General features: G+C 38.6%; 1 pseudogene; it reads right to left on the bottom strand.

The window, feature by feature from the left end:
• Positions 1-524: 524 nt before the first annotated feature.
• Positions 525-8,367, bottom strand: LOC118647652 (annotated as a pseudogene).
• Positions 8,368-12,637: the final 4,270 nt, after the last annotated feature.

The following is a 12,637-nucleotide window of genomic DNA, read 5'->3' as shown; positions in this document are numbered from 1 at the left end:
AAACTTTAAACGCGTTTTTCTCAAAACATGGTTTTCAAAGTCGGTGACCACCAGATCTCAAAAACTAATCGATAGATCGTTTTCAAATTTTTACACAATACTCTCAGAAACATTCTTTTGTCGGTGACGATCTATTTTTTTTTTAATCGGTCTTCATTAAAAATTAAAAAAATGAAAAAGACAAAAATTTTTCGTTTTTTCTTTAATTTTAACTTCAACTCATCGCCATTTTGTAACAAACGATAAAATCGACAATCGGCGATCGTCACCGACAAACCACTACTGTTAACTTAAAAACACCATTTTGTTTTTTTGTTTCAGATGGATCGTTTAGACGGGACAGTGGTCACCGCAAAATGCGTTTTTCCAAACCTCAATGTGTGTCGGCGGCCATATTTCTGCTTTCCGTCGCCATTGTTTAATAAAAAAATTTTTTTTTATTGTCGAAACATAAGTCAATAATCACCCAAAATTTTATTTAATTCCCACTACCCGTTTAGGAGGAATAAAATATCAAAGTTAGGCCTGTTTTTCGACCGTCTAGGTTGGTGTAACCCCTTAATTTATTTTGTTACCTGATGAAACGATATAAGACGTGACATTGCCACATTTACAGTTGCACGATTCGGCTTTTTTTTCCTTTAGCTGTTGGTGGTAAAAGATGCAGAAGTAAAAATAGTGTTTGTATAGTTTTGTCCCATACTGCTGTTACGTCCGGCGGGATTTTAGGGAGCGTATGAGCGGAATAATAAGGAAAACGAACGAAAACGGATATTAATTTAATTCATTTATTTCCGGTAACACCAGTCTTATTCGGGCCGGGATTACAGTGTCCGACCTTACTGGTTTAATTTCGAGTATTACGGGCCCTCGATAGCCCGATTGGAAAGGAGTGCCTTGGCCTTGGGGCGTCCCGTTAATCGCGTCGGCCGTAGATGGCCCGGCGTCGGGGGCAGCCTTTCCGGGAGGCGGCGTTGGCGGTTTTGGCGGCGCTGGCGCGCGAGCCGAAAAAAGCTCCCGAGGTGTCGGGAGGGGTGCCGTTGGCGCTCTAACTAGCCCCTGAGGGAGTGGAGGCAAAAACACCCGCGGGTCGAACACTCCTCTGGACTCGTATTCTGCCTGGAGCCGCTTCAACTGAATACGGCGTCCGGCTCGCCGTGCTCTGCCCATTCTGTACGCAGTAATGCCATTTCTATTATTAGCGCGCATAAAACGCGTGGTTTGATATCGACAATTACTGAGGATGGGATGGGGATCTCTTTATTTTGAGAATTATTTAATCGCTTGATCGCCTTACAATTGAGATGGCATAAAAGATTCGCGCGGAAATGCTCAGTCGGTCAGAGAGAGAGAGAGAGAGAGAGAGAGGGTCTGCGCCCGACCCCTCCGAGGAAACGCGGAAAGCGCGTTCTCGCGGGGAGGATCGGCGTGGCCGCGCTATCGGGGAAGACGCGCGGACGTCGCGAGTCCACCCGATGCGCAAGCAAATCTCAATCTCCCCTCCCCAAGACACTATCGCGGTTATCTACTTTGGAAAGAGAAAAAGAAAAAGAGCACAAGAGAGAGAGAGAGAGAGGGTCAACGTCCGATCCCTCTGAGGTAGCGCGAAAGGCGCGCTCACGCAGGGGGAACCGGGGTGGCCGCGCTATCGGGGAAGACGCGCGGACGTCGCGAGTCCTCCCGATGCGCAAGCAAATCTCACTCTCCTCCGTAGAACTCTTCACTAGGCAAAGAGAAAAGAAAAGAAGAAAAAAAAATGAATCGCTCAAATTTCGAATTAATCACTCACTTTATATATATAGAACAAAGGGGAACAGCGCTGAACTCTAGCACCTTTACACACGTTTTCGCACACTTGCTCGCAACCGGATCTATATAATAATAATATATATATATAAAAAAAGAAAAAAACGTAAAAGAGGGTTAGGTACGGAAGTTGCCGCCTCGATTCACACAGATTGAGTATAAACCACAGAAATAATTAAAGACCGAAATTCACTATTTTAATTGTCACTCAAACGGCTAAGTCCGGAGTATAATCTCGCGGAAATAATCAAAAATCCGAAATTCACTATTTAAATTCTCACTTAAACGGCTAAGTCCGGAGTATGATCTCGCGGAAATAATCAAAAATCCGAAATTCACTATTTAAATTCTCACTTAAACGGCTAAGTCCGGAGCATGATCTCGCGGAAATAATCTAAGTCCGAACTTCGCGATTTGATTTCACTCTCGAACGGCTAAGTCCGTGATCACGATTTCAATTCTCGCAGAAATATTCTAAGTCCGAAAAGCAATTCTAATAATGACACGCTACGTACTCTCCGTCAGAATCGAGAAGGCAAATCCGGGTTTCGGCCGAAAATCTCGCCTTATATACTTCAAAGTGAGGGTAATCGGGGGTGAAGAGCTATGAGCGGCGGGTCGTAAATTACCCGACGCCTGTCAATTATTTCCGCAATTAGTCAATTTTTATGTTTGATTCTACTTCCGTCGGATGGGATTCCGTTCCCGCGCTCATATTCTCCACTTGCGCGGAGCGGGACTATCGCCCACTCTTTTTAATCGAACGAATTCCTAACTCCAGTTTTTCACTACGGACCTCGGGATACGACGCTCAGCGACCACGGAGGTTCTGCGTGCTCCTCATCGCGCCCGGAGTCCGCTGGAGTTATTTATCGCTAATTAAGGACACTCGGCCATCGCCGCCCCGCGCCGAATACTTCCCCACGATCGCGGGTGCACAGCCACGCGCAACAGTAGAGTCCCGTCTCCTCTCTAACGAATCATTATCAAGTTAATTTAATTAATTAATTTATGCGGTTTATTTTATCAGTCTGAGGCTGAGGTGCCTCAGAATAAATCTCCCAAAAAAAAGGGGTCGCTTCCCTTTGGAGATTTTTCGTTTCCCTCGGTAATTTGCACATAATTAGCGTTTTATATTAAGCATGCGTGTCATCCGTATGGACCGCATGCTTACAGCGCGTGATACCCTGAGCCCGGCGGCGCGTGAACGCTAGCGCCTAGCTACCAGGCAACACGATTTTTCGGCGCGGTGCTCCGCATGCTCGTAATGGACGGTGAGAATGATTTAACCGGACGTAACACTGCCAATAAACATATATTATACATTGCGCTTCACAACATCAATGAAAAACAACAAAAGTTCGTAATTCTGTGCATTATTAAATACTTACATGCAATATCTTTATTCTTATTTTTTATTGTGGTCTCAGATACTTTAATTATTCTAGTTTCAAATTCCTGCCAGTTTTCAATTAATTTGGACGCATGTTCTGGCATTAGAGCTTCAAAATCTTTTTGTATCTAAAAAAATAATAAGTAAACAACTTATATTGCTTTTATTTAATTTCAAACTAAAATTTAAAAAAAAGCTTACCAAACCTGGCGTATCTAGAAATCGTGGGAATTCTGTAAGTATACTTTTGGAGATTTTTGGATCTAGTATTATAGTACGTCGATATTTTAATGATTGTCTCATTCTAATTTCAATGTCAGCCAATTGTGTCGTTGGAGATGCATTTTTCAGCCACTCAACAATTTCCTTTTCTTGATTTTCATTTATTTGACTGTCAGGAATTCTCGGATTTTCAGGGCTACTATTAGATAGCAAAGTTATTTCTCTCTTGGCTTTTTTTGGTACATGGTAAGGATCTATTATCCTATTTACTGTACGAAGGCGCCAGGTCAAATAACCGCTTCTGTCCTTAGGATTGTAGAATAGCTCCTCTGTGTGTATATATATGTGTGCATGTATAGAAAAAAAATCCTTATTCTTTCAAGCTAAATTTTATACATAAGTACTTACGCATCCCTCTGCAGTACTGGGATCCCGTAATGTTGGAAATGTTTGCACTATGCCTTTTGCGTAAAAAATCTTAACATTTTTACTTGGGATTATTCTGCATAAAAGAGAAAAAATAAAGTATAAATTATTATATAATGTACCAGAAAGATTCACGAGAAAGATTATTTACCCATGCTGTTCTTGAATATGTCCAATAATCAATCTAACCAAAGCTCGACGAGATTCAGGTTTCAGAGTAGCACTTACTTCAGATTCTTTTAGCAGATTGCGTCCAATTGCTGTTTCATTCAAAGTTTTGTTAACTACCTGTATAAAAATATTGTATGGTATCATCAAAACACAACTACATATGCATTAATTTTAATTTTTATTTTTATTTAAATTATTTTTAAAGTAATCTTATATTACTGCCCAGCGAGAAACGGTAATGAATTCGACATCAATTCGACGTCGAATCGACATCGAAATCATCATTTTGATGTCGATTCGATGTCGATTCGATGTACTATTTCTCACTGGGTGCAAATTAATATGTTGTCTATTGAAGTACTTTTTTTGGATCTTGACTCAGCAGAAAAGTATTCTTTTTAACAGTTTTCAGATTCTGTTCATTAGGTGATGTACAAATGTTATTACAAGCAGATGATGTACGGGCAGAAACATTCTCTGTAGCAGGTTTTAGATATTGTTCAATAGGTAATACAGAAATGTTAACGTCGTCATAAGCAAATGTACTGGCAGAAACATTCTCTTTAGTATTTTCCAGATACTGTTCAATAGGTAATATAATGTTGTCACAAGCAGATGATGTACTGGCAAACAATAAATCTATTGCTGTTGTTGAATACTGCACCATAAATCCTAATACATTAGCACAAAATTTTTGAAAATATATTTTCTGAATGTACACAATTATATATATTACCAGGTTTATAACGGACTTACCGGAAGCAGTTGAAGTTTCTGTAACAATATTCAAAATAAAGCTGTCAGACTGCTTTTGCAATATACACTCTATCAGATCGTCAGAGTCTATTTCAGTCTCATCTGAATCTTGAAATTTTATTTTTTCGTCTTTTATTTCTGTCATAAATTTGTTACGTACTAGTAAAGAGAAAAATAATTTATTATAAAATATTTTTCCAGTGAACACAGATACATAACTGCAATGAACATGTATGTACATACGCGCACCGACAGAAAGAGACGCGTCCTTCGGAGTCCAGCACGGAGATTACCTACACACACGAAGCGCCATATGTGTTACTAGGCGCGCGGTAAAGTGAAGACGAGGAGAAACGAAAAAATTGGGGATCGCGCCGGTATTGCATCCTTTACCAACGCTGCACGCTCGAGAAAGATAGAGTTATGATGAGTGAGAAGACATGATAACGATTTGCCGGTGTTCAATATCTGTTTCACTCGCACTCGATACTAATGACGTCTCTCACTTGAGTACGAGTAAAACACCGGCGAATCGGTATGACGTCTTCTTACTCATTATAATTCTATCTTTTTTGAGCATGCCGTGTTAGCGAAAGATGCAACACCGGCGCGATCCCCAACTTTTACGCCGAAAGACATTTCTGCTGATGCGTGTACGTTGAATGCAAACTGATGCATATCACGAGAAGATTCTGCTTGCCACGTTTCTGATATATTTGTTGCTTAAAACACATAACTTTATCTCTAACAATGAATTCTTCCGCTGAATCACTTGTACCTAAATCTTCAGGTTATGGTACTTTACCTTGACGAGCATATTGTCGAGCTGCGTGAGTTATCTTTTTCAATAATACACAATTGTCACAAATACTATTATAACTTAAAACAACAAAAAAGACTGTGAAGTCTTTTATACTTTTCCCGGATTTCCTCTTAGTAATTATGACGGATGGCGCAAACACGGATTAATAACTGGTACGATAACCTAAACGCTGTAGCGATTGGTTGCTTGCAGTCGCGTGTCGCGTTTTCACACCGCATGATGTGAAAACAAAGCAATAGGCGTCAACGTTTCACACCGCGATTGTCGGTGTGAAAGATCCTCTACAATTTCGGTGTTAAAATTCACACCGAATTATTTAACTACATGGGTGTGGTGAAATTTTACACTAATATTTTTTAGAGTGTATAGACTAGACTACGGTATCCGAACGGAAGCGCACTGATGCGCAGCACCGTAGTACGCGGTCGCGGTCGCGAGGTTATGCGGATGTCAGGAAGCCGAAAGCCGGCGTGCGCCAGCCGGCGGAACGGTCTGGTGACCTGCTCCGTCGGCAGAGTCAAAGAGGCCGAAAGCCGCCGTGCGCCAGGCGGCGAGACGGCTAGTGATCGGCCTCGTCGGCGGGAGCTAGGAGGCCGAAAGCCAGTGTGCGCCAGGCGGCGGAACGGTCTAATGACCTGCTCCGTCGGCGGAATCAAGGAAGCCGAAAGCCGGCGTGCGCCAGGCGGCGAGGCGGTCTAGTGACCTGTCTCGTCGGCGGGAACTAGGAAGTCGAAAGCCGGCGTGCGCCAGGCGGCAGAGCGGTTTGATGACCAGCCCTGTCGACGAGGAATGGTGCTCGATCCCGATCGAGCTCGGCTTTTGTACCCGTCGGGACGATCCCCACATTAGCTGAATTGACCGCCGATTGACATATATTGATTTTCGGAGATGTTTTGGTTGCTTAGCAACGGGATTCAACAAGTTGAAGTTGGCGCGCGCGTTTATTCCATAGATTTATATTCACTTATAGAAGTGAGAGAGCAATACTCCGGAGTATACCGAGAAAAAATTTCAGTGAATGCTGCGATCGTGCAAAACGATACAAAAAAAAAAGAATTACGTAATACTTATTCAGAAGAATTAATTAAGGCTGCTGTGATCGACATTCAAGAAAAACAAGAAAAGAATGGCTTCAATCCTGATACTGCATTAGCATTAATGTTGGATGCTTAATTATCAAAACGGCAATATGAGACGATAAGAGCTGCAACTAAAAATGTTGGATTTGATATATTTCCGTCATATAAAAAAATCCTTCATCACAAAAGAAAAATGTTATCCGGAAAATATTAATTTTACAGAAATATCAGCATCAAATAATTTACAAAAATTACTGGATCACACTGCCACGAGATTGCTCAAAACAATAAATAAAAAGGATATTGCTGATATCAATTCTAACGAACTGACATTATTCTAACGAACTCACAAAATGGGGCTGTGACGGATCGTCGGGTCAAAGTGAATATAAACAATATTTTACACAAGATAACAAAACATCTGATGGATGTATGTTTATGATCTCAATGATACCTTTAAGTCTCGTTTCAACTTTCAATAAAAATATTTTAATTTGGAATAATAATCGACCTTCTTCAACAAGATACTGTCGGGCAATAAAATTCGAATATGGTAAAGAAACTGCAGAGAGATAAAAAATGAAGTACAACATATGAATATTGAAATTGCTCAACTACGTCAAACAGAAATAAACATATTCGGAATTATGTTTAAAGTAAAACACGAAATGATATTTACTATGATAGATAGTAAAATAGCTCAATTTGTAAGACACGGGTTCTTCAGCTGTATGTTTCATTTGCGGTTCCAAACCATCTGAAATGACTTATTCGAAATTAGGCTAAGATCGAACAAAGAAAAAGCTCTCAAGTTCGGGATGTCACCTTTACATGCACGAATTAAGTTTATGGAGTGTATATTACACATTGCCTATAATCTGTCATTTAAGAAATGGTCAGTAACCTCGGAAACGCGCATTCAAAAAGAAGAGGCAAAAAAAGAATACAAGTTGCGTTCTACAATCAACTTGGATTAAGAGTAGATATCGTCAAACAAGGTTTCGGATCATCCAACGACGGAAACACTTCACGACGATTTTTTGCTGATCCAAAAATTACAGCAGAAATAACTGGAGTTGACGAAGAATTAATTGAAAGATTTTCTATAATATTGCAAGTAATCAATTGTGAAGCAAACATAGATCCAGTGAAATTCGATTCATATGCTTACAGAACAGCAGAAATATTTGTCGAAAAATATTCTTGGTATTTCATGCCAGTAACAGTTCACAAAATCCTTCTACATGGTAAGAGAAATAAATAAATGAATAGATAGATAGATAGATAGATAGATAGATAAATAAATTATAACATAGAATTTTCGCAACGTTAAAAATTGCACTTTAATAAAATTTTATATAAAGAACGACTTTTACAGTAAAAAAATATTTGTGTTTTAAATTTAAATTTGGCGATTTTTTTAATCTGTCTAAATTAGGTAAAGAAATTATAGAAAATGCAGGATTACCCATTGGAGCATTATCAAAAGAAACTCAAGAGGCTAGGAATAAAGACTACAAGCGATATCGACTCAATCATACAAGAAAATGCAGCCATGTCCTTACGAATGCAGATATTATGCACATGATGCTTGTGTCTTCTGATCCTTTTATAAATTGTCTCAAAAATGAAACATATAAAAAAATTTATAAATTAAATAAAGAAGCCAAAGATTTACTTTGTTAATAAATTAAAAGTGTTATTTATTAATCGTGTTTAAATTTCAAACAAAATCCCTTTCAAACTTATATTACACGATTTTATGTTAATAAAATGTATTTGTGTTTTTGTACATTGCATAATTATATATTTTATCAAAACAACTTATACATGCATGTATACATACATTAACTTTATTATTATTTTTCCCGTTTTAGATTATACAATTTTTAGATGAAATATTTTTTTCTTAAATGTCTTGTTTTTAAGATATTTTATCGACGTCACACTTTTTGGCTTACCTTGTGTATGTAAATTTGAAGTTTTTTAATTATTACATACATATCAAATCGTATTATAAACAAACATTGCACAATTAATGAGTTATATAATTTTTTCCGCAATTTCCCTATACATGGCACCACTGTGCGCCGTATCAAGTAGAGAAATTCATCCGTCATCCGGGGATATACTATGAAAAAATAGGAAGACTCCGACAAATTGAATCGCAGTGGAAATTAATAATTAAAATAAACACTGCGTCTTTATTAAAAAGACTGACGCAAATTGAAAAATATGTATAAAAAACAGACAATTTATGTAGAATCGTAGCGGTAATAAATAAAGCCATATGCGACAGCTTCAACGCAGCCATAACAAAAAAATATCAAAGGACAAACCGATTGATCCTCCGTATAACTGATACATATAAGACGCCGACAGTACAAAAACGAGGACTGGTCGACGGAGTAGGCTTAATAGCAAAATCGCTATTCGGTACCATGGACGCCGACGACAAAAAAGTAATTGACGAGCAACTCGCAATGCTACACGACGCACAACAATCAACAAAGCACGCTGTATAAAATCAATTAAAAATAATGCAGGCGACTATAGCACACATCGATGAGACTGAAAAGACGGTACAACATAACGAATACCTCCTCGCGAACGCGACCAAAAACTTAAAGCTAGAATTACTAGAAAGCAAACGCGCAAACAACATACAATCGAATTTTATAATTATCAACACAATACTATCAGATTTAACTCGCGATGCGGAAGACGTTTTAGATTACGTCACATTATTAAAAAAGGGTATGATGCACCACAGACTAACGCCTATAGACCACCTAATACAATTGCTTAAAGACGCGAACTCCCAACTCCCGGAAGGAGTCTATTTTCCGTTTAGAGCGAACCAAGAAGAATGGTCAACCATTGAACAATTCGCAATTGTAAGCGTGTACTGCGATAGCACAAATATATACACGATTTTGCGTTTTCCATTAATATCAACGTCTAAATACGAAATATTAAATGTAATTGCACTATTTGTGCCACAGCGTAACAACACATTTTCAATAATAGATATCAGTTACTCTATCATAGCGATAGACGGGGATCAGCACACGTACATAACTTTGTCGCGTATCAATCTACAAAATTGTATAAAAATAAATAAAGATTACCTATGCGAGCGAAACTATCCTACAAATAGGATTAATCCGCACTCCGTGTGCGAAGTCAAAATATTTCTAGAAACCGATAGGTATCACGAAAATTGTACTATTAAAAACATTGCATCTAACTATAGTTTTAGGATAGCATTAAGCGACTCGCACTCATGGCTATATTCCGTACAGGAAAAACGAACTGTAAAACTATACTGTAAAGACCACGGTCAGATAAAGGAAGTTATTGAAAAAAGTGGGTAAAATAACATTGAAGAGTAACTGCAAATTAATGACGGAAGACACAATAATAAAGTCACCTAAGTTGTCACACGATACGGAAATAGAAACGTATCTTCTACCGCAGTACAATATTTCAATACTAGAGAACGAAACAAAACTAAGCACAAATGCAGTGCAACCGACAAAATTAAAACACATTGTCCTACATTCCTCAAAATTAGAGGAATTAAACAAAAAAATTATTGAAATGGACAAAAAATTAAATGAAGAATCAAATTCAATTTTTCAGTCACCGAACTTTATCTATCCAAAGGCTACCAGCGGAACAATTATTGTAATAATACTAGCAGTAATAATAATCGTTATTGTAATAAAAAAGAAAAAACGAAATAGCCCTGAGAAGCGAGTCACATTAGATATAGATGCGGAATATACAATTCTCAGATCTATTTTAAAGCGTAGCAATAGCACACGGTTTTAATTGCGATAGACAAAAACTTCGTACCTCCGTTTTTGTTTTTCCAACGGGGGAGGGATGTTGTGCGCGAAGCACTCGCAACCAATAAAATAATATGATAAAATATAGAATATAGAATATTAAAATTAAACTAAGAAAAGATATCATATAGCTCGCCGAGGAAGGTTCGCTATCACGAGGTGTCAAGTGACATATGCCTCGTGCGCTGCCGGCCGGTCATTGCACTGGCCAACGCACCAACCACCTTAAAGAATTTAGCAAAGCCAGCTTAGCAACAATCATGTCACCGGAAATGCATACTGAGCTTGTGTTTTGACAATTGTTGCTAAGCTCGCGAATATTTCCCGCGCGCCGGACGCGCGCAGGAATGACCATATATGGTCATGCGGAGGACCCGTTGCCCCACTATTATATCAATTCCGCGGCACTACTTAAGCCGCTGCCGAACCGCGGGCCGCGGGATCTGACATTTTATAATCAAGCCGATACGTACGGCCCGCACGATTAGAATACGACAGAGTTCAGGACTTAGCCGCGGCAAACCTCGAGCGAGCATACGACGCGCTATCTTCGAGTCACGCGCCGTATCTAATCAACTCAGTGTAACACGACGCGGCACCTTAGCCGACCGCAACTATTGTGTATCGCAAGATAGAATAAACCTTTTTATTAAATTAACATAAAATCAGTGAGTTAGTGATTTGTGGACCCTGCCAACAAAAGCCGCCTTTTCCGCGAGTTCCTACTCCTTGGGCAGCAACGAACCCATAAAAATCTATTATCACACTGCAAGGTACGGCAAAAATCATTTGTTATACCGCAAGGTATAACAGACGTCAGTTTGCTACTTGGGACTCGATTAAACGATTGCCTTAATTATATCATTTATACGAATCGCACATTATAAAGTTTCAATATACAATTCTTCATTTGGGATTTTTATGCCGCAAGACTTTTCCCCATTGAGCCAATAAAGAACTTGGTTCGTTGGCTCAAAAAATCGTTGTATTTATTTCCTATCACCTATCCTTTCATTCGAAATAACAAGATCTCTCCGAGAGGAGAGTTTTCGACGATACAGCAGGTTTCCAATAGGTGTATCCATCTTCGGAATCAATGCAGAATTTGTCTTTTAAAGGACACATTGTTCCTGACTTCAGTATTACCTTTCCTGCATTCAAGTTTACAGGAACGTAGAAAGATTTTAAAGTAATTTTGGCGACAGCTTGAACCATTACGTCATCCCAGGTTCCGTAAAGGTCAGAGTATTGCTGCACGATATGGCATTGGCCATCTGGATCTGGCCACCAAGGATAAGGCTTCGAGTCGTAGTCTGATTTACTCGTATTACATGTAAATAAATTTCTGCTCCCATAGAGATAGTTCCGTCTTGAAACAGTCTCTTACATTGGGCGTATCCGGTTTTTTGGACATAATCAGCTCGTCCATTATGCACAACGGAGATGTGGTGAAATTCGGCATTTGTATATGATTCGTGAAATTTCCATCTTACATTGCATGACTTCAGCGTGACGGTACTCGGCTGATGTTTAGCTTTCGTATATTGAGATTGTATTCTCCAACGTCAAGTAGTGATATCGTGGTCATATTCAGGTGTTGCCCACCGCAACACCCATCAGAGCGCTTCCACTCGATATAAATATTACAAAGGTAAGATAGAGTAACATAATCTGGAATATATAAGATTTTCAAATAAAGGTAAATAATTATGCTTAATCTAAATATGTATATTATTTGTTAAGCAAACGGAATTACATTACTGCAGGGCGCATGATAAGTTCCTACATATGTTGGTTAATATTAATATATGTGTAAACAGATATTCAGTTTATTCCCTTTTATGATCGTGGAGAATATACAGTATGTGTATTTAGAATTATTATAGTAAACACAAGAAATATATATTAATTTATCGTAAATATTGTTGTTAGTTAATACTATTACACTTGTGTAACATGTTTACGAGTAGTACACGCAGAATATGTATATAAATAAAATAAAATAAGGTGATTCTTTTTGTTTGTTTTCATAGTCGTCGTAATTATGGATAAGACGTAGAGTACGGATAACAATATGTATATAGAGCTAGTAAAAATAAATTATATA

Source organism: Monomorium pharaonis, chromosome 1 (genome assembly GCF_013373865.1).
Source record: "Monomorium pharaonis isolate MP-MQ-018 chromosome 1, ASM1337386v2, whole genome shotgun sequence".
In the NCBI taxonomy this organism is placed as follows: domain Eukaryota; kingdom Metazoa; phylum Arthropoda; class Insecta; order Hymenoptera; family Formicidae; genus Monomorium; species Monomorium pharaonis.
The sequence above is the reverse complement of the archived record's forward strand: the minus strand, read 5'-3'. Positions and strand labels throughout refer to the sequence as shown.